Source organism: Ictidomys tridecemlineatus, chromosome 16 (genome assembly GCF_052094955.1).
Source record: "Ictidomys tridecemlineatus isolate mIctTri1 chromosome 16, mIctTri1.hap1, whole genome shotgun sequence".
Taxonomy (NCBI): domain Eukaryota; kingdom Metazoa; phylum Chordata; class Mammalia; order Rodentia; family Sciuridae; genus Ictidomys; species Ictidomys tridecemlineatus.
This window is the reverse complement of record NC_135492.1, coordinates 47,742,053-47,763,268: the sequence shown is the minus strand read 5'-3', so window position 1 is coordinate 47,763,268 and position 21,216 is coordinate 47,742,053. Positions and strand designations below refer to the sequence as shown.

The 21,216-nt window shown below is 44.2% G+C and overlaps 1 protein-coding gene and 1 long non-coding RNA gene across 6 annotated transcripts in view; one reads left to right on the top strand and one right to left on the bottom strand.

The window, feature by feature from the left end:
- Positions 1–21,216, top strand: part of Cntn4 (contactin 4) — an 819,812-nt gene that overhangs the window by 18,417 nt on the left and 780,179 nt on the right. The window lies entirely within an intron of this gene.
- On the bottom strand, positions 14,722–19,060 carry LOC144371182 (uncharacterized). Its single transcript, XR_013431342.1, has 2 exons — positions 18,771–19,060; positions 14,722–16,437 (listed from the first exon to the last, which is right to left on the bottom strand). It is a non-coding gene; the product is annotated as an uncharacterized LOC144371182 (long non-coding RNA).

Genomic DNA, 21,216 nt, shown 5'->3' with positions numbered 1-21,216 from the left:
GTCCCGTGCAGTCAGCGGAAGGCCTTCATACAAAGGCTGACCTCATCCAAAGAGGAAGGATTCTACCAGAAGTTTGCTTTTGGCCACTAGCTGGGCTATTAACACTTCCCAGGTCTCCAGCCTGCTTACCTACTTGCCAATCTCAGTCACTTGAGACAGTTCTTTAATCAGTCTCTCCATATCCATCCTTCCATCTATCCATCTATCCATCCATGCATCCTCCCATCCATCCATCCACTCACCCATCCATCCATCCATCCATCCACTCACCCATCCATCCATCCATCCATCCATCCATCCACTCATCCATCCAACCATCCATCCATCCATCCATCCATCCACTCATCCACCCATCCACTCACCCATCCATACATCCATCCACTCACCCATCCATCCATCCATCCATCTACTCACCCATCTATCCATCCTTCCATCCACCCATCCTTCCTTCCTTCCATCCATCCATCCATCCATCCATCCATCCATCCATCCATCCATCCATACATCCATCCACTCACCCATCCATCCATCCATCCATCTACTCACCCATCTATCCATCCTTCCATCCACCCATCCTTCCTTCCTTCCATCCATCCATCCATCCATCCATCCATCCATCCATCCACTCACCCATCCATCCACCCATTCATCCATCCATCCATCCATCCATCCACCCACTCACTCATCCATCCTTCCTTCCATCTATCCACCCATCCACTCACCCATCCATCCACCCATTCATCCATCCATCCATCCATCCATCCATCCACCCACTCACTCATCCATCCTTCCTTCCATCTATCCACCCATCCACTCACCCATCCATCCTCCCATCCTTCCATCCACCCATCCACTCACCCATCCATCCTCCCATCCTTCCATCCATCTATCCACCCATCCACTCACTCATCCATCCTCCCATCCTTCCATCCATCCATCCACTCACCCATCCAACTTCTGTTTGGCTTGTATGGACACCTGCACTCCTACACCAAGGTTGTTTATTCTCCCTATTTCAATAAGGTTCTCCAATTATTCTTAGAAGAATTTTACTTGGATACCTTTATCCACAGAATTTGCTTTCGGACATGTGCAGAATGACTGAGAAATGGCCACAGCCAGCCCTGCTGATCTTTCCCCAGGAGCTGAGCCATCTCTCAGATGTTGACCTGGAGTCAGAACACGAGAAATTTTGGAAATAGAATTTATCACTCCCTGCAAATCGGTGATGTTGTATGTAGGTTTCTACACGTGACTTTGTCTTCTAGTCCAAGCTGGATAATTGAGAGAGATGTGAGTGGAATCTTGTGGAATTCACTGCATCCTTCCATTGAACCTGGTTGTTACCAAGTGCTCCTACATAAGGTCAGGTGAGGTCCTGAAGATAGAAAGGAGAGGTCAGATATGGAACCTGTTTTCATGGAGCTCAAAGTCTGGTTGTGCAAATGAAGAGAGTTAAATAATTAAAACTTGAAATAAAAATAACTAACCCTATAAAGGGGCCGGGAGCGTAGAATTTCATTGGATTAGACAAAGGGGAATGAAGGGAAGGGAGAGGGATGGGAATAGGGAAGACAGTGGAATGAGTTGGACATCGCTTTCCCAGGTTCATGTATGAACACACGACCAGCGAAACTCCACCTCATCTTCAACCACAAGAATGGGAAGTTATGCTCTGTGCATGTGCCATGTGTCCAAATGCACTCTACTGTCAGGGATAACGAAGAGCAACAAATAAAAAATAATCGTGAGCTGTACAGACGTTCCTAAGGAGACACAAGGGGTTGAACTGGAGGTAGGATCTGCGTTAGACGGCAGAGTCGTGGATGGCTTCTTGGTGGGTGTGAATTTGGAGCGTCCAGACGTGAGAAGAAGTTAGCCATTCAGTAAGCACACAGGCATATCCTAGCCTGTGAGGGACAGGTAGCAAGGAGGGGTCCCCCTTCACACCCCGTCCTAGGTCCCATTGATCAAGGAAGCCTTGGGTCACACTAAGGGAGGTGACCCTGAGAGTCTGGGGAAGAGTATTGCTGGACTTGGGCGTCAGAGTCTATTACAGAGAAAATGCTATCTCCTTCCTCCACTGGCTTTTCAATGTGTTTAATTTCTGTATCATTGAAGCCATAAGCGGCATCATTTAGGGAATAGATAATTTCATAGCCACTTAGGGAATAGATCATTTTAGAGTGTGGAGTGTGACGCTCACGCGTGCGGATCACCACCTGAGGCTGGCTCGTCCACCCTGAAGCCCAGGGCTCCGGAGTCTTCAAGGGCAATGTGGATGGTTGGGCGCCCCCTCCTGCTTTGAGGGCATGTTGCTGTATCTCCCTCCCTTGAAGGTCTAGGCTCAATGCTTTCATGAATTTTAATAGAATAACTGCGTTCATTCCTTCCACGTCTCCTTCCGTCTCCTCTCCCTTTCATCCTTTCTGCCCTCAAACAAACACTAGAAGCCCCCAACAGCCCTGGGTATGGGGAAGATATCGTTTCAAGTATAAGAGAGCTGCGTGCTGAGCGATCCCTCTGGTCCTGTAGAATTGTAAAACAGGTCGCCGTAGAACTGGTGCTGTATATGGAGCCTCTCACGGAAGCACCTAGGCAAATGTCAAAGCTTGTCACTTGGCAGACTTTCCACATCTCAGTTCCTGAAGAATGCAAGTAGGCCATCGACGTAGGGGAAATGAAGAGTGGAGGTGATTATGCGTCGTGGAACTTGATGGCAAAAGAAAATTCCGCTTCTGATGAAGGAGATTGGGTCTTTGATTCACTGGGATTGACTCCTCACCTTGGGTGAGTGTCCCTGGGTAGCGTCTGAACGCTCTGTTTCAGTCTGGCTTTATAATCCTTTGTGTTTCCAAACGATTCTTTCTGAAAGGTTATATGTCTGCGAATTTGAATTTTAATAATGTGAAAGAGTCCCCGGTCAAAATCCTTTCCGTCATCTACGGCTAGCTCTTTCTTCTAGAGGTCATGCTGTTATTATTATTATTATTTTTTTTAAGAGATAGGATGCATAGGGGTACATATATATGGTAACATAATTTTTAGTTTAAAAAGTTTGAACACCTGTTGTGTGAGCAGTGGCATGCCTTAGAGATAAGGTATCTCTTAGAAAGTCCTTTGAGACAATACAAGAATATTCAGAGATGAAATGATTGGATGATGAGAACCATAAATGAATCAGTGGATTAATCCACTGGTATAGATCAACTTGGTGCTAACTATAGGCAGGTAGGGTGTGGGTGGAGGAAATAGGTTACTGGGGGCATGTGATTTGGGATGTATTTTCTCCGTGGTGAGGAGAATTCTCTCTCTGCTTCCTGGTGGCCGTGTCCTGAGCCACCTTGCCCCTCCATGCCCTTCCGCCATGTTGTTTTTTGCCTCACATCAGGTTCAAAGCCATGGAGGTGCCCACCATGGACTGAACCTCTGAAGTTGTGAGCCAAAATAAACTTTTTCTCCCCTAAGTTGCTCTTGTCAGGTCTTTAGATCACAGTGATTAAAAAAAAAAAGGCTGATTAAAAATTGTGGGATATCCATTCCTCATCTACTAGAAATCTTCGATATCACATCAGAGGGTCTATTCCCTTGGACCAAGGTCCTGATACCACATCCCTCCTCTTATCATCTCTTATATTCTTTACAGGTCTTTGCTACTACAAATGATATCTTTGCAGATGTGTATCTTCTAGTCCACGTGAGATAATTTAGATAAATGTGAGTAGAATCTCCTTCTAGAATTCGCTTGATTCTTCCATTTAGCCTATAGTTACTAAGTGCCAAGGCAGAGGCGAGTCCTGTGTGTGGAAAAAAAAAAATTCAACATGGAACCTGCTGTCAAGGAATATCACTGTTAGGGAATATCACTCTACCCCAAGCTAAATTAAAAAAAAAAAAAAGAACCTTAAATAATCATAAACTATATAGGTCTTCTGAAGGAAGTAGGTGGGGTTGATTTGGAGACGAATATAGGAGGATCCTTTTTAGACAAAGGCAAGAAAGGATGTGTCCTAGCATGAATTCCTGAAAGAGGAATAGGGATCTCTCAGTCAAAAAGTAGTGACTTTATTTTATTCTATTATTTTTTTTTTGCATTGTTAACTTTTATGGTTATTTCTACATGATCCTGCAATGACCTTCTTACCGTATATAAGCTAAGGTCGTCCAGATGATGTCTTCCTGTGCATTGATACGGTTGCTCCTTAGTGATTAGTAGAATTCTTTGCATAACACATCCACAGCAGCAGGTTTTATAAAGCTTTGTCACGGATCCTGTTAGGTACGTGTGCAAGGTGTTTTCTCTCCTGCCCAACGACAAGGGCTGGTGGAGGGCTCTGGGCTCCAGGTTGCTAGGTTATGTTAGGAGGTGTTGGGGTGCCGTAGCTAAGGGCTTCACTGATGCAGCCAGACTGGCCTCTGAATTTGCATGGCAGGTAGAAGCCAGGAAATGTGTTCTTCCCTGCCCACCCTCTACCCCCCACTTTGGTACTAGGAATTGAACTTAGGAACCTTTGACCATAGAGCTACCTCACCAATCCTTTTATTTATTTATATTTTCCTGACTTTGAGACAGGGGCTTGCTAAATTGCTGAGGTTGGCCTTGAACTTGTGAACCTCCTGCCTCAACCTCCCAAATCCCTGGGGTTACAGGTATACACCCAGCTCAGAGAAATATGCTCTCGGCTTAAGGGACCTCTTCAGTATTTGATACCAAAGCAATAACCCAGCTGATGTTGGGGTGCCCTGAACCACAGCAGAGCTTAATGATGAATAATCACTCACTTTTGTTGAGCATTAATTATATGCCCGCCACCTTTGCGTACATTATTTCTAATCTTTACGACGACCTTCCAAGGTGGGAATTACTATAGTTCACTTTATAGTTGTGGAGATTTTAGTTCCCAAGGTGACATAACTAATAATCGGAAGAGAGATTTCCATTCTGAAGTCTACGTTCTGTCCTCTGCACTGCACCCGGGTTGGTGACCCAGCTAACCCACCTTCCGGAGACACCTTCCCTTTGGTTGCATGACTGAGGTGGTCTTTGGAATCACATGGCTTTGCTAATGTGGGTGCATGACCAAGATCCTTGCTGGTCAACATCTCCAGAGAATTTAGACAGTAGCTGAGGACAGAGTCCCCTTTATTGGGTTGATCCAACTTTTGCCTTCCTGCTGATATGAATGCTCAACCTATTTGTGCTCCCCTGTATCCCCAGCACTATTATGTCCCCTCTTGCCACCCATACCTGATATATCTAAATGGATGTCTCACGAGACGTATGGAGATGCCAGGGTTTTCTAGCACGACACGGATTGTAATTAGTTTCCTGGCATTCGAGGACGTCGGAGAATTCTTTACAGATTCACTGGGTGTCATGGGGCTACCTATAAGTGTTAGAATTTCAGATATGAGGTTCTTGTCTTGTACCATCAATCAACGTATGGAGAGGAATCTCCCCGAGGTCGGGCTGGTGCACAGCCTGAACGTCAGGAAGAGCCACCACTTGCAATGGGTTGCCAATGCGTCCCATCGAAGAATAATCTATGAAGAATTCAGAGAAAGGCCCGGTGCAGGAGACAGAGAGATCTGGGGGTGGGGGAGAGGAGGGCACTTCAGAAAATATAAAGGGGGGCATTAGAGAGAGAAAAGACATGGGCCGGACCTTCTCTGTGCCTTCATTTCTCATTGCTGTCAACCGTGCCAGTGGGTCACCTCCGTAGGTTGTTAGAGTGTGACCGTTTCGGGTAGGAGTCACTTTCTGGATGAATCGAGGATCCTTTTCCTAATAGAATTCATTCTGCGCTAAGTTTCTGTCTTGAACGGTTTTCTGGAGACATAACTGGTGTCCACACATATTTGATGCATTATTAAGTGTGATGGGTTTGGACACAGGCACGCACCTGTGAGGCCATCCTCACAATTAGGGTAACAAATACACCCGTCCCCTCTGAAAGTGTCCTCCTTTTCCCTTCTTATTTGGGGCTGACAACAGTAGTTGAAATCGACTCTATCAAATTTTAGGTGCATAGTACGGTATTATAGGCCCCCCTTTTCTTATCCATTCATCTGTCGGTGGACATGGAGGATTTTCTTCCGTATCTTGTCAACTCTGCTGAAAGCCACAATGAACGTGGGAAGGCAATATCCCTTGTAGAGCTGTCTCTTGGGGAATCCTGATTTCAATTCTTATGAGCATAGATTTCTATGAGGATATCTTAGTACCTCCGTTGTGTGTGTGTGTGTGTGTGTGTGTGGCGGTGTGTGTGTCTGCACACGCACACGTGCATGCTTTCATTTTAAAAACTATCCCATATTTAGGAATCGCCTCATGATGGATGGGATCGCTGTGGTTAGGACCCAGTATTGGAACCAAAAGCAACATATTTTTCTTGCAAACATCCCTTGATGTGGCGTCCACCTGAATGTCTTAGCATGTGATTCACCACCCTCTTGAAGGAATGTCCTGCGGTGAGCATGCTTTTTCCTCAACTCACAGATCTCTATTCACTTAGAACCCAGAGATTCTTAGGTGGTAGGATAGAAAACGCACAGACGGATCTCTCTGCTTTGGCCTGTTCTCGTCTGTGTCTCCTGGAGGCTGACTTGTGGAGACTGGCGGACGTACCTCTGACCTTGCAGAACACATTCATTCAGAGTGCTGTACGGTTCCTCCTATCAGGGTACGAGTGAATTCTACGGCTGATCCTTTATCTGGCACCTTCTTTGTATTTTCCAAGCCAATACGTGGCGACTCTTCAGTAGACGATGTCTTGTAATTAACAAGTATTGATTTAATAATCTGTGTGTCCCATGGATTTTATTTAATCACTAACTAATAAGACGTGTGGAGCCTTGTGCAGTTCTGTGGCCCTTTATTTTGATGGCGTTAGCTCCTCAGTATATAATTGTTTGGAGTAGAAGGATGATTCAGGATAATTTGCTATAAACATCTAAGAACGGTGTGTGGCAAGGTTGAGAGGAGGAAGGGAGGTTGTGACTTTAAATTTAAAAGGTGACTTTAGATACTACTTGCCGAGTAGTTAATATTTTTTCTTACTTTCCAATGGGCTTTGACCTCCTGAGGTTGGGAGCAGTGGAGAGTTATTTCAGTTCCATTTAGAACAGGGTGTTTATCAATAGGTAAAAGACAGAATTAGAGCAGAGAGAATATCTTCCACGTGGAAGATTCAGAAAGGCCCCATGTGCCGGCCGCACACCCATAGCTCTCAGTCCTCACCCAGGTAGAGGCCAGAGCAGGCCGGGCAGGGCCCAGGGGATCTTTTGTGACATTTACTTGATGAGGAATGCTCGAAGTTTGCAGGTCCCCCGTGCCCCTGTCACACAGTTGATGCCATTGACCTGTTTATTCTGTGGAAATGAATGACTTGCCCTTCTCCAGAGAAGACTCAGTTGGGTCAGCCGCCATCTCCCCAGTTCTACGTGCCCCTTGCCGGGGTGCACCTTACGGCTACCCTGCCGATGTGTTCTGCTTTATCAGGCGTACGCCACAGTCCAGGAGGCAATGGTTGGGGTTGGGGGGGGGATGGCCAGGGTGTTGAGAGATAAGCAATAACATCCGAGAACTTCGAGAAGTCACTTGCTGTGAATCATCCTTCACAGCTTAGTGGATGTCTGCTTTTTTTTTTGCAAAATGTAGAGAGGAACTCGACACTTCTCCATACGATTCGGAGGGAAGGAGAGGGAGTTGCCTGATCCCCATAGAACAAAAAGAACCAGGCTAATTTAACTTACAGGAGACGCCGTTCTCTCTCTCTCTCTCTCTCTTTTTTTTTTTCAATGGAGGGTTAGAAAAATCAAGAACGTTCCTAAAAATATCCAAAGAAATTACAGGAGAGATAAATGGAGTCTCTTCCCTTTCCATTCTCCTGCCAAGAGTTTTCCCGCAAACCCCGCCGATCATAGAAGGATCCTAATGGATCTCGGAAATAGACGCCAACTTCAGTCTGCTCTGCGCCAAGAAGAAGCCGTGTACCTGTAAGATGCTGGGGGGTCTGGGCTGAAGGGAACCCCGTTCATCACGGCCGCAGAACTCTGCCACGTTTTCGCGGTGCCACAGGGAGACTATCTTAAGTCACGCACTGAATTAAAAGATTGCAAACACCACTGGTGTCCTCAGACGCAAGCTCAAAGCCGAGTGGCATCCGACCAACAGCAGAAGAAAACTTAACCCGTGAATCTTGTTCTGCTTCTGAATGCCACTCTGTCATGCTGAGCAGGGAGGAAAGAGGAGGGGGTCCCTGTTGTTAAAAGGTGTTTGTTTCTAGACCTCCATTTCTCTCTCACGTTGAAGGCTCTTGCAGACTGTGTTTCGTGGGAACCCTTAGGAGGAAGTGTCATGTTACAACATGACAAGACAAGGGTAGAGTCTGGTTGGTAATGATTACACGGTCCGGGCTTTATCTGCTGGCAGATAATTCGTACCCTATTTTTCATCCTCTGCCGGTCTGGTCTCTTTCCTCCCTGTTCCATTTACCTGCTGATGGCAACACTGAGCCAATCAGTCATCGTCGAGCGCCCGGTGAATTCCTTTTTAACACCGAGTGGAAGGAAACATGGTTCGAAAATGGGCAGCGTGATGCTACCTTGAATTTATTGAGCACTTCTTATGGAGTCGATTTTGATATTTTAAATTTTAATGTTCACAAGAAAAAAAAACTCCCGATGGCAGGAACTCTTGTTAAAAGTGTTTGACTGGTGGGTAGGACAAGGCTGAGCCAGCTCATTACCACCTGGAAACTAGGATCTATACCACAAAGAATTTAGCAAACACGCATGTTTCATGAGGTGATCCAAGTGGGTGAAGACAGACAGCATCCCCAATGGAGTCCCATGAAGGACGTAAGTCAGCATTTAGTGATGGTAACTTGGTACCAGAGGCCGGGATAGGTCTCTTCCTAGATAGGAGAGGTTTCCAAGTGAAATATGACTCAGATCCAATTGGCACAGAGGTCAGGTCTCAGATATATTCAAGGAAAACAGGGAGGCAGCTGAATGGAATAATCCAAAAAAATACACGTGTCCCACTCTTGGAAATTTCAAAAAAATAAAATGGAGTTGATTTTAGCTTTTTAGTTGTAAGACTATGCACGGAATAACGCATATTATAGAGAATAACTCTACAGAATATGTTTTTATAGCAGATGGAGGAAGCACAAACCAAAATTTTCTGTAGTCATGTATTTTCAAAATACCTCTTTTTTTATTTGATTGATTAAATATCTATTGACATGGGAAAGGCCTTAGGAAAGCAAGACTCCACAAAGCTCATTAACTGGGAATTTCCCATACTTTGGCATTTTTTTCATTTATTACTTTTGAATATCACAAACACCTTTTCTTGTGGTTTTAGTCTTTTTTTTTTGGGGGGGGGGTTCATTTGTGACCCAAAGTCCTGACAAGAATAACATAGAGAAGGAAAGTTTATTTTGATTCAAGGTTTGAGAAGTTTAGTCCATGGTTAACCAACTCCATAACTCTGGGACTTAGGTGAGGCAGGACATCATGGCAGAAGGGTGTGGAGGAAGAAAGTAGCTCAGGGTAGGATAACCAGGTAGTGCAGAGAAAACTCCCCTCACCATGGAAAAAAATATACCCCCAAAGGCGTACTGATTTACTTCCTCAACTCCCACTGTACCTGCCCAGGGTCAGCAGTTAGTTAAATCATATCAGTGGATTAACCTGCGGATTAAGTTATGGTTCTCATAATCGAATCCTTTCACCTCTACCCATAATTGCGTTGTGTCACATAGGAAGTTTCTCTGGACAGCTCATATTTAAACCCAACCCTGGTGCATTAAGATCTAGCATTTGAGGTCCTAGCATTTAGCATTGAATCTAGCATCAAGATCCCATAGCACACGGCCAAGGCTGATTTAAACCTTTCAAATATAATGTTGTCTGTGTGTGTGGATACTCTTCCCACGGAGCATTGGATGCGGCGATTTGTAATGAAAAACAAAAGAAGCATTGAATTCCCCTGTGATTCGGGTAGAAAACAGTAGTTTTGTATGGCACAGGGATAAAGAAATTTGTTTGCAATATGCTGTTTTGCATTCTCTTTAGTTCTCGGAAATAGTCAAGTGTTGACGGCATTAAATTTTCTTTAGCACACATGTAAAGACGGCAGAGTTTCTGGACTTTGATTTTAATTTCTTGTAACAGCCTTATTTTCCCTGGGTGCACTTCTACTTGCTTAGAAACAGATGCTCTCTGAAAAATTCATGAAAACCGAAAATATGCTAGAGACTTGGGAAGAGAAGCTCTTCACCCTCTTTTTAAAGTTGGTTTGTCTTGAACAAATGGCCTCTTGCCGCCTCTGTTTGGCAGTTGACTTCATGCCCTGGACCACGCGTCTTGCTCAGCCTGGATGTGATTTGCTTACCGACCGACTTAGATCGTACATAGAATTACCTACCATGTATCACAGTCTCTGTGAACAGGTCCTTTTAAGTCCCTTTGTGTTGGTGGTTTCAAGAAGGAGTTTTGCAGTTGCAGCAGATAAGTTTTCTCCGGGAAAGGTTTCCAAAACCGGCATTACGTGTAAACTTTTTATACTGTTACTTGGTCCAACCCCAAGTTCTTCACCCTGTTCCTAGCATACACAAAGCCCTGATTGGCTCCTTAGTACTGCAAACCACACAACACAACAAAAAAAGCAAAGCAAAACAAAAAAACAAAACCCCACAACTGTTTATTCTCTCAATTAGAGTACATTTAAGGAAGCATTTTTTTTTTAAAGATCTGCAGAGGTAAATCAATATGGTGCATTGCTACTTTATTTATTATAATAAGTAATGGCTCTGTCCATATGTCATTCCCATTTAGTTACAATGTTTTTTTTTTTTCATATGAGGGCTCCAAAGTGTTTCTCAATCTCCCTATTTTGTTTTTTTCTTTTCTTTTCTTCTTTTTTTTTTTTTTTTTGGTACTGGGGGGTTGAACTCAGGTGCACTCACCTGACCACTGAGCCACATCCCCAGCCCAATTTTGTATTTTATCTAGAGACAGGGTCTCACTGAGTTGCTCAGCACCTCGCTTTTGTGGAGGCTGGCTTTGAACTCGAGATCCTCCTGCCTCAGCCTCCTGAGCCCCTAGGATTACAGGCGTGCACCACCATACCTGGCCCATTTTTATATTAGTAAACAGCCTCAGAATCTTTTTTTGGAAGTTAAAACTCAACCATAGAGAAAAGATGCAACCGTACTTAGTCTGTTTTCTGGAGCTCTGGACCACTGAGAGCCCGATCGAGCAGTGTGAGTGTACATAGCCATCCAGGGACAGAGCTGGATTCAGACCTTATTGGATTCTGTGTGTGTGGAAGGAGACAATCAGAGTGAACAGCCCGCCTCCGAGAAACCTACGGATGCAATCCCACTGCTACGTAAATCAGGAAATAAGATGCAATTCTTACACACTAAATGAAAAGCACTTCTAATGCTGTGACTTAATTAGAAGTAGGATATTTATAAAGAAGCTTATCAAATTGTATGCAGATTCGTTCTTTTGGCCCAATTTGGCTACCCAAGCAGAATTCGTTCGGTGTAAAGTGTGTGTTATCAAAATTGGCCCCAGTATTATGTAGTTCCAGTTTCACAGGCTCACACACAGTTCTCCGTAGCTACTGGGCTTAGTGTGGGCAGTTTTTGTGACAGTATTTTTTGAATGATAACAACATACAGATAAACACTCTCTCATCCGAACTCCTTGGGATCCAGTGTGATTCAGAAGTCGATTTTAGAAAGGAAGGATCCTACCCATGCCCCAGGCTGCCTTGGGCAGCGCCGGATCATGGTAACACGTCTTCATGCCTGAGAGGGATGAAGATCATGAGCAGGTTGTTTCCAGATGAGGTCAAGCTTCTCCGATGGTGAGTTTGGGTTTTTAGAGCTTTTTTTTGGAGATTCAAGGGCAGATAAAAGATTACGGACCTGCAATATTCATCACAATAACCAACTTTTATTGAGTTTCCTCCAAGCCCAGACATTGCACTTGACTCGTATTATCGAATTCAGCCTTTGCATCTGTCCGAGGAAGGTCATTCATTTTATTTTGCAGATGAGGGACAATTTGGGAGAAGTTCAGAAACTTGTCTAAGGAGACAGATGGCTGATTGGGAAGTGGCAGAGTCATATTGAAACTCACTCGAGTTAGACCTCAAAGCTGGTGTGCACAATTACTGCATTGTCTGTCCTGTATCGAGTATCCTCTGGCTGCAGGCTACGGACAGACGATCTCATAACAGCACAAAGGGAATGAATGGGCAGGAGATCAGGTGACCGCAGGACCATGCCCAGGGATGGGGGAGGGAATGAGTCTCATTAGCAACCATTGCTTGACAGTGTCTCCGGGCATTGCTACCAGAATCAGTGTGCTTCATGGTCGCTTTAGCTTCTGTTTCTGTGATTTGCATCTCAGAGACACTGGGGCACTTGCTTTGGCTAGAGTGGCACAGGGTGTCACGAATACAGTTTGAACGAGCAGAGGTCCTCAAGGAAAATTGGAAAATGGATTGCTGTTAGCCAAGGAGGGTATGATTCATGTGGGACAGAACAGCCTCCCTTGAGATGTCCACTCTTTGTGCATGATGGATCAATTGCAGATGAAATGAATAATGATAGGACAACTTCACTTACATTTTAAACTGTAATCTGGTTTTTTTTGGAATTTTATAAATTTTTCATATGTTTTAATTAGTTCTACAGGACAGTAGGATGCATTTATGCACTTTGATATATCATACATAGATGGGGTATAATTTCTCACTTTTCTGAGTGTACATGTTGCAGAATCACATGGGTCATGCAGTCACATAGATACATAAGTAATAATGTCTGTTTCCTTCTACTATCTTCCTTATCCCCACATCCCTTCCTCTCCCCTCCCATCGCTTCCCTCTACCTGATCTAAGGTAATGCTGTTCTTTCCTAGTGCCCTCCCCCTGCCTTATTGTGAATTAGCATCTACTTAATAGAGACAACATTAGGCCTTTGGTTTTGGGGGGTTTGGCTTATTTGGCTTAGCATGATATTCTCCAGCTCTATCCATTTACATGCAAATGCCATAATTTTATTCTTCTTTAAAGCTGAGTAAGATTCTGTTGAGTATATACACCACATTTTCTTTATCCATTCATCTATTGAAGGACATCTAGGTTGGTTCCGTGGTTTATCTATTGTGAATTGAGCTGCTATAAACATCGATGTGGCTCTGTCACTATAGTATGCTGACTTTAAGTCCTTTGGGTATAAACTGAGGAGTAGGTTAGCTGGGTCAAGTGGTGGTTCCATTCCAAGTTTTCAGAGGACTCTCCATACTGCTTTCATAGTGGTTGCACCAATTTACACTCCCACCAGAAATGTATGAGTGTGCCTTTTCCCCCACATCCTCGCCAATATTGATTGTTGCCAGGATTCTTGGTAGTTCCATTCTGACTGGAGTGAGATGAAATCTTAGAGTAGTTTTGATTTGCATTTCTGTAATTGCTAGAGATAGTGAACACTTTTCATATATTTGTTGACCGATCATATTTCTTCTTCTATAAAGTTTCTGTTCAGTTCCTTGGACCATGGATTGATTTGAGTTCTTTATATATCCTAGAGATTAATGCTTTGTCAGAGGTGCATGTGGTAAACATTTTCTCCCAATCTGCAGGCTCTCTCCTCACATTATGGATTATTTCCATTGCTGAGAAGAAGCTTTTTAATTTGAATCCAACCCATTTATTGATTCTTGATTCTACTTCTTGCATTTCAGGAGTCTTGCTAAGGAACTCAGATCCTAGGCTGATGTGGTGAAGATTTGGGCCTATTTTTCCTTTTATTAGGTGCAGGGTCTCTGTTCTAGTGCCCAACTCTTTGATCCACTTTGAGTCGACTTTGGTGCAGGGTGAGAGAGATGGAGGTTTAATTTCTCTTTGCTACCTGTGGATTTCCAGTTTTGCCAGCACCGTTGGTTGAATAGGCTGTCTTTTCTCCAGTGAATGTTCTTGGCACCTTGGTCTAGTGTGATTGAATTTGCCACCCGCCTCGTACTGTCTGAAGGGCGGACTTGGAATCTGAGTATTTCAATGCCTGTCCCAGTTTGGACAATGTCTCGTTCTGGGATATCAGACTTGGAATTAATTCTAATTCATGATCCAAGGACAGTCTTTGCCCAGTAGTATCTAGCTATTTAAAATAACGCAGAGAACCTCTGCAAGTCCACACCGCAGGTGGTCATCTCACACAATGCACACAATTGTGCAGATTCTGTGTCAGAGAACTCCTCCACGACTCTTGTGACAAAATCTTCAGGACTTTTGCAATATACACCTTGTTTTTTTGGGCATCCTTTCTCTGGGGGATACCCCTTACAAGATGCTATGAAGAAGCCCACGCTAATCCTATGGAAGAAGCAATTGACTGGCCAGCCAACGACTACACCATGCAACCACGCCATCAGATCATCTCAGTCACACCATCACCCAGGGAGATACTGTGTTCTATTCTTCCAACGGAGGTGAGCAGCTGTTTTATTATCATTGTTTTGACAGTCCCAAAACCAAAGCCTCTCTGTCTCATATCCTCAGAGGTTTCATTATAATTTATCACTGTGATGAGGAGAGTGGTCACTCTATCTTGGGATAAGTAGAGAGGGGACTTGTGATTGGCTGGTGTCCAAGATAATCATCCTTTTTCATTAGGGAAGAAGTTTAGAAAGTTCTGCCTTTTTTTTTTTTTTTAACACTCGTATGTACTTATTTATTTTTCTACCCACACCGAAAGAGAGTCTCTTATTTAAATTTTTTTTTTTTTCGGCTGGATTTTTCCATCTGGAAGACAGGGCCTGCGACCCTGTCTTTACGGATGCCTCCTGAGTCTGCACGGTGCCAGGGAAATCATCTCACAGTGCCCCAACCAGCCCCTGGGTGGATTCTGAAGAAGCGGCAGCAACAGTCAAAGAATAGTTGGCCCAACAGCTTCCAACACTCAGGACAGACGGCCAGGGTGAATGTCACAGAGAAATCGCTTCTCGGGAGGTGTTCACAGAACAAGAAGCTAGTGAGACACAGGAGGAAGTAGGCGGGATGGAAGGAGGGTCTGATGTTGGAGCAGAAGAGCAATCCGTGGGAGGTTGGAGGACAGGTTCTGGCTTGGGGACTTCAGCCCTGTGTGGGCTCACTCTTTCCTATCTGCAGTTGTAGCTGTATTCGATTCATTTCCTCCATAGAGAAAAAATTGAAAAATAAAAAATAAAATAAGAAGTGGCCTGCACTTTTTTTTTTTAATTATTCTTGTTTGGAATCAAAGGACAGTTTCTATGAAGTCTGTTTTCCCATGTCATCCTTGAGATTCTGTAAGGGCCTTTGTCTTTATCAAATTCAGCTGTGTTGTATGATTGTTGCTAGCAGAGGGGAAAGAGAAGGCGATAATGGTATTTTTTTGTGAACTGTAATGAAGAACAAATTGCACGTTCCGGTTGGTGTTGATCTGTTCTCCAGAAAAGAGTAACTCCAAGTCTCCCCCGTGGCTTTTTGAAATGGCTTCTGATTTCCGCGTCGTTTTCCTGGCTGTACATAGATTTTTTATTTTTTTCGGGGGCAACTTTTACGTAGTCGTATTATTGTTGATATTTACAGACTGACTGTGAAGTTTTAAACTGGACACCTGAAGGCCCTCGAGATAAGGAATTTACATTCCAGCGGAGCAAAGTAAATACACATCCTGCAGCTTGAATCGTTGGTAGTGAATTTTAGGAAATTACTTGAGTGCCTGAGTTCATGAATTATTTAATTTGGGGTAACTTTCCTATTCTAATTTATCGCTGGCTAGGTCACTTAATAATCTCTTGATTTATTAAGAGTCCCTTTGCAGAATTAGATTTAAGATCCTATTGTTACGATTTTCCTATGAAAATGGAGTCGGCGACTTCTAAAAGCTTGTATTTCTGTGACTTCACGTGTTGTTATGAGAAATGATCTTTTTGGGACTGATGAACAAAATGTTTTAAAAAATTAATCCCAGCTGAAAACAAACTCATTTCATGATCTTTCCTTACATTTTGGAAAAAAAAAACAAAAAAAAAACTATCAACTTGGGAGCTGACCGTCTGCAACCCCTCTCCCATCCAGAGACAGATGGCTTGTCTACAGGTATTTGTGCCATTGCTGATCATATCCTGTTGCACTTTTAGGAAAATTGCACCCCTACTGGGATTACTTATCTGAATCACCTAGGAAACTTTTTTGTTAATAGAGATTCGCTGGCCTCACAACAGTGTTCGTTAAATCAGCTTCTTCTCCGGGGTGCTGGTGTGTTGAGCAAGCCTCTTGGATAAATTGAGCTCTTCCCGGGTCTGAGTCTGGGAATCACTAATTTACAGAGACAAGATGGGCAGGTTGATGGATGAGAGGATCCCGTCTGAGGCAGAGAAGAGCTATGAGGAGAGAGCATGGAGGATTATTCAATTCAGGAAGGGCCTGGATATTGACAATGACGGTGTTATCACTGCTACAAGTGTATGAGATTTTTCGAGGATAGTTAAATGCCCCCAAGTGTCCCCATGGTGTCTCTTATTAACCAATGGTGTCTCTTAATAATAGTTGGAGACATTTGGTTGCCATAACTAAAGGGATTGCAGTCAAGGACAAGGATGCCAATCAACATCTCACAATGCACAGACCAGCCCCTGGGTGAGTCATGAGTCTCCAGACTCAGAACCAATATGGCGCCCCAGCTCAGAGAATTAGGCAAGAATGTGCTCTTAACATATCCTTTCTGCTCTGCTTATATTTCCCTTGACTGTGAGGGACTTACCTGCATTGGGGAGGGCAGTCTGCTTCAACCCACCTACTCTTCCACGTGATTCCCATCTCATCCAACACAAACATGGCATGATACTCAACCAAATGCCTGGGTACCCTGTAGCCCAGTCAAGTGGATCCATTATTATTAACCACCACAGTTCCCTACAACAAAGATTTATCTAGCCCAAAAGGTCACTAGTGCTAGGGTTGACAGACCCTGATCTTATGAAGTACAATGAAATTCTCAAAACTAACCCAGGGTCCAGCACTGAAAGGGGTGTGGCAGGACCAACAAGGAGGGCACTGGAGATGACCTATCTGCACCATGTGGAAGCCAGAGATGGTGAAGAGGAGAAGGTGTGAACATGGGCAGAGAGCCTGGGGCAGGAGGAATATTCTCGATTACAGCCACAGCTCAACAGAATGGAGTCTTTTTTAGTTTGCCTTTTTATGAGTGCACTGTAGGAATTACTTAATTGTGGAGTCTGTTTTTGCCCAACAAAATGAAATGGGTGAAGGTGGTTTGAAGGACTGGTTCCAGGTCATCCAGTTTTATGTGATTGCTGAAATGCAAACAAAATTTAAAAAAAAAAAAAGAAACAAAGGGAAAAAAATTAGGACATTTGTGACATAACAAATTAGAATCTGTGAGAGGAAAAATATTTTCACAGTGTCTCATGCCATTGAATCAAAATAATTGCGCAGATCATACTTGAGTTCAGATATAACTGAGATAAATTCTCCCACGGTGGCACCCATCTGTCAAAAAAAAAGAGAACTCCGGGCTTCCTTTTAAATGGCTTTTTAGACGGAGGTCATCTGGCTGTATCTAAAAGGGACACGAAATGTCAATTTCATATGTTATAGTGGCACATTTCATATTGCTCTACTGACGTTGGTGTCAGCTTTACCCATGAAAAAAGCAAGTGATTTAGGTCTTCCTCTAAATGAACTGGGCAGAGAGATCAGCCACCACGGGGGCTCTGCCTTGCTGCAGGCAAAGGGGCCCCGGAACCCCCTTCTCTGGTTTCTGAGCTCTGTATTTTGGAGTTCCGAGTCAGAATGTCTGTTCTGGGTGTGTCTCCACACTTGCATTTCCTGTGGATGCAAATTTGCATGTAGGGGGTTGGGAAGATGCCTTATTCAAAATTGTTTGTGGCTCAGGGGTGATTATTAGGGTTTAGAGACGAGGTGCTCCTTGAAAATGCATGAGCGAGAAAATGCTAGAGGATTGAGAGGTGAGATGATGATGGGGTTATGAGAGCCTTCACCCAATCAGTGCATGAATCCCCTGGTGGGGATTAGCTGGCTGGTGACTGCAGACAGGTCGGGTGTGGCTGGAAGAAGTAGGTTATTGGGGCATGCCTTTGGGGGTTCATCTTCTGTCCCTGGTAAGCCAGGCTCTTTCCCCTTCCCAGTGGCCATGTCCTGAGCTGCTTCCGCCATGATGCGTGACCTCCCCTTATGCCCAGCGCCATGGGGTTGGCTCGCTATGGAAACCGTGAGACCCCCAAAGAAACTTTTCCTCCTCTGATTGTTCTTGTCAACTCTTTTGGTCACAGCATTAAAAAAAAAAAAGCAAAAAAACGGATTAAAACGGTGATTCACATGCTCACACGTTCCATATGCAAGTCGCCTTACGTAATGCGAGGCTTGCAGAACTTGTCAAGGAGATTGCATTTGGGCGACTGTGCTCATCATGGCTGTCTGGCAAGTGCCAGAAAAATACTGCAGCTGACTTCAGCAGAAAGAAGTGGAATTGGGGGAGGTGGTGGGGGGGCGCGAAAACTTTGGAGTCCAGCAGGGAGCTCAGAGTCATACTTAGAAGATGGTCAAAGGACCTGGCCTGGGGTCCCCTGGCTACCACATGCCAAGGGAGGGTCATGAATACTCTTTTAGCCTCCTGCGGCCTCCGGACACTGAATGCCCCCCACCCCCCTCCGTGGCACCATGTAAATCCTACCTCCGAGCGTCTGCTTTTCTGCATCCCGTCTCAGGGTCCTGGGCACCGCGCATCGCAAGGCCTGAGCACATATCAGGGATGGGTACCCAGCCTGCCAGGTGTGGTGGGATCTGCCCGCCTGCCCACATACATGTCTCTGTCAGGGGCCTCCCCAGAGGAGGAAGAGGAGGCTTTGCAGGTCTGGGAGCTGTCAGGCTTCATGCTCTGTGTCAGCCTGACTCTGCCAGGGGTGCCGCATGAAGCATTCTTTCTGGGTCAGTCTCTGAAGGTGCTTCTGAGAGGAACGTGGAGTGCGGTTGCTCTCCCTTGCGTGGGTGGGCAGCAGCGTCCAATCTGTTGAGGGCCTCAACAGAACACAGAGGCAGGAGGAGGAGGAAGAATTCTCTTGTTTTTTTTTTTTTTTTTTTTTCCTGCCTCAAGACTAGAGCTGGGACATGGGTCTTCTCCTGGAATTTACGCCCTCGGCACCCCTGGGATCCCAGGATTTGGGACCTGGACTGGAATTGCATCAGTTCTCTCCTGGATCTCACGGGGATGTGGCCTCCATGATCACGTGAGCCAATTCCTCCTAGTAAATCTCTACCTTCCCATCTATCCCATGGTACTTGTAAGACGACTTGTTTCTCGCTCCTTTTGGGATCTGTTTCTCTAAAGAACTCTGATCAACCCAGCAGCAAAGCGTACTGCTTTGTAAGTAGTTTTTTCATGGGGGAAGAGATGAATTTTTCTGGAAACCAGGAGAAAAAAATGTTCAAAAACACTTGCAAGTTCTTCTTTTCTCCTCTAACGGATGAGGGGCCGCGGGGCCTCTGGAGTCCTGCATTTGGTGAACAAACCAGGAGAGGCATTTTTTTTAAAATGAATTTAAATGGACAGTCATAAATCCACAGTCCCCAAGATTTGGTTCCTGGGTGTCTTTGATATGTCAGTAACATTCTTACAGCTTCTTGGCCAAAAGAAACACACAATAGTTTCATTCATTAAGAACTTAGGTCAAAACAAATAAGGTATATATATATATATTTTTTAATTGTTGATGGACCTTTATTTATTTATATGTGGTGCTGAGAATCGAACCCAGTGCCTCACACATGCTAGGCAAGCACTCTGCCATTGAGCCACCATCCCAGCCCTGAAACAAATAAGTTTTTTATTGACTAACATCATTTGAAAAAAATGTATATCATTTGAAAAGAAAAAAAAATATGTAAATATACCTAAATTGGAAGGAAAAGACATTAGTTCTATCTGTTAAATAACCATAGCTCCTTACTAAGGACTATGAATGATTTCTCACACTCTTGAATTAGACCGGACACTGCCACCCTATTTCCCGTTCACGTGAATTTTCATGCAACCCATTTTTTTTTTTTTAATCCCGGCAATCGGGATGAGCACAGTTTTGCACGGATAACGACATAATCGAAAGGAATGTGCTGTCATCTAACACTGAAGCTGGGCAGGACCCCAGGCTGTCTGGAAGGTGGGATACAGGGAGCTGTGGACCTAGATCGTCAGTGAATTCTGAGCCCATGCCGATTGGTCCATTTGGGCTGCCATAATAAATGGCCGTACACAGAGGAGTCACTTCTAAGTCACAGACAGTTCTTAAAGTTCTGAAGGCCACCGTCAAGGCACCTGTGAATGTGTCTCTTGAGGTCTGACTTTCTGGCTCACAGTTCATGTCTTCTTGCTGTGTTCTCTCTCTGTGGAAAGAACAAGAGAATATCTGGAACCTCTTTTTACCAGGATATTATTCCCATCCATGAGAGCTCCATTCTCATGATCTAATCACTTCCTCAAAGACCCCCCAAATCCGTACATCATCATCTTGAGGTTGAGGATTTAAACATAAGAATTTGGGGGGGTGGCAGACATTCAGACAAAGTATGGTCTTGTTCAAAGTGTATATCAAAGTATGGTGTTTTTTATTAGTTTTTCAATACTATAATAAAATGCCTGAGGCAGGCTATTATATAAGGAAAAAAAGGCTTATTTTTTATTTTGGTTCACAGTTCTGGAGATATGAGATTAGGAATCTCATCTGTTGATGGTCTTCATGCTAGTAGAGTCCTGGGGTGATCCTAGGCATCACATAGCAAGAATCACAGTGTACATATATTGATGCATATATGTCTGGACTTTGTTCTTAGAAAGACAGCAGGATTCAGTCATGGGGCGGGGAGCTGTATCCTAATAAACTTCTCTAAACTTAATAACTTTGCAAAAGTCTCAGCTCTAAATGCCACAGTTGGATTAAGTTTCTGCCCTCTTATTCAGTGGGCACATGACTTTGGGTATTCTACCTCCTGCCTTAATTTGGCAGGATGAGTGTGCGTATATAAACCCTAGTGCATGGTTTCCTTTGTTTGGTATTGTGTGTGTGAGCACACAGCTGGTGTACGCCTTGGAAATCATGTTCGCACTCAGAAAAATACTTCATTTT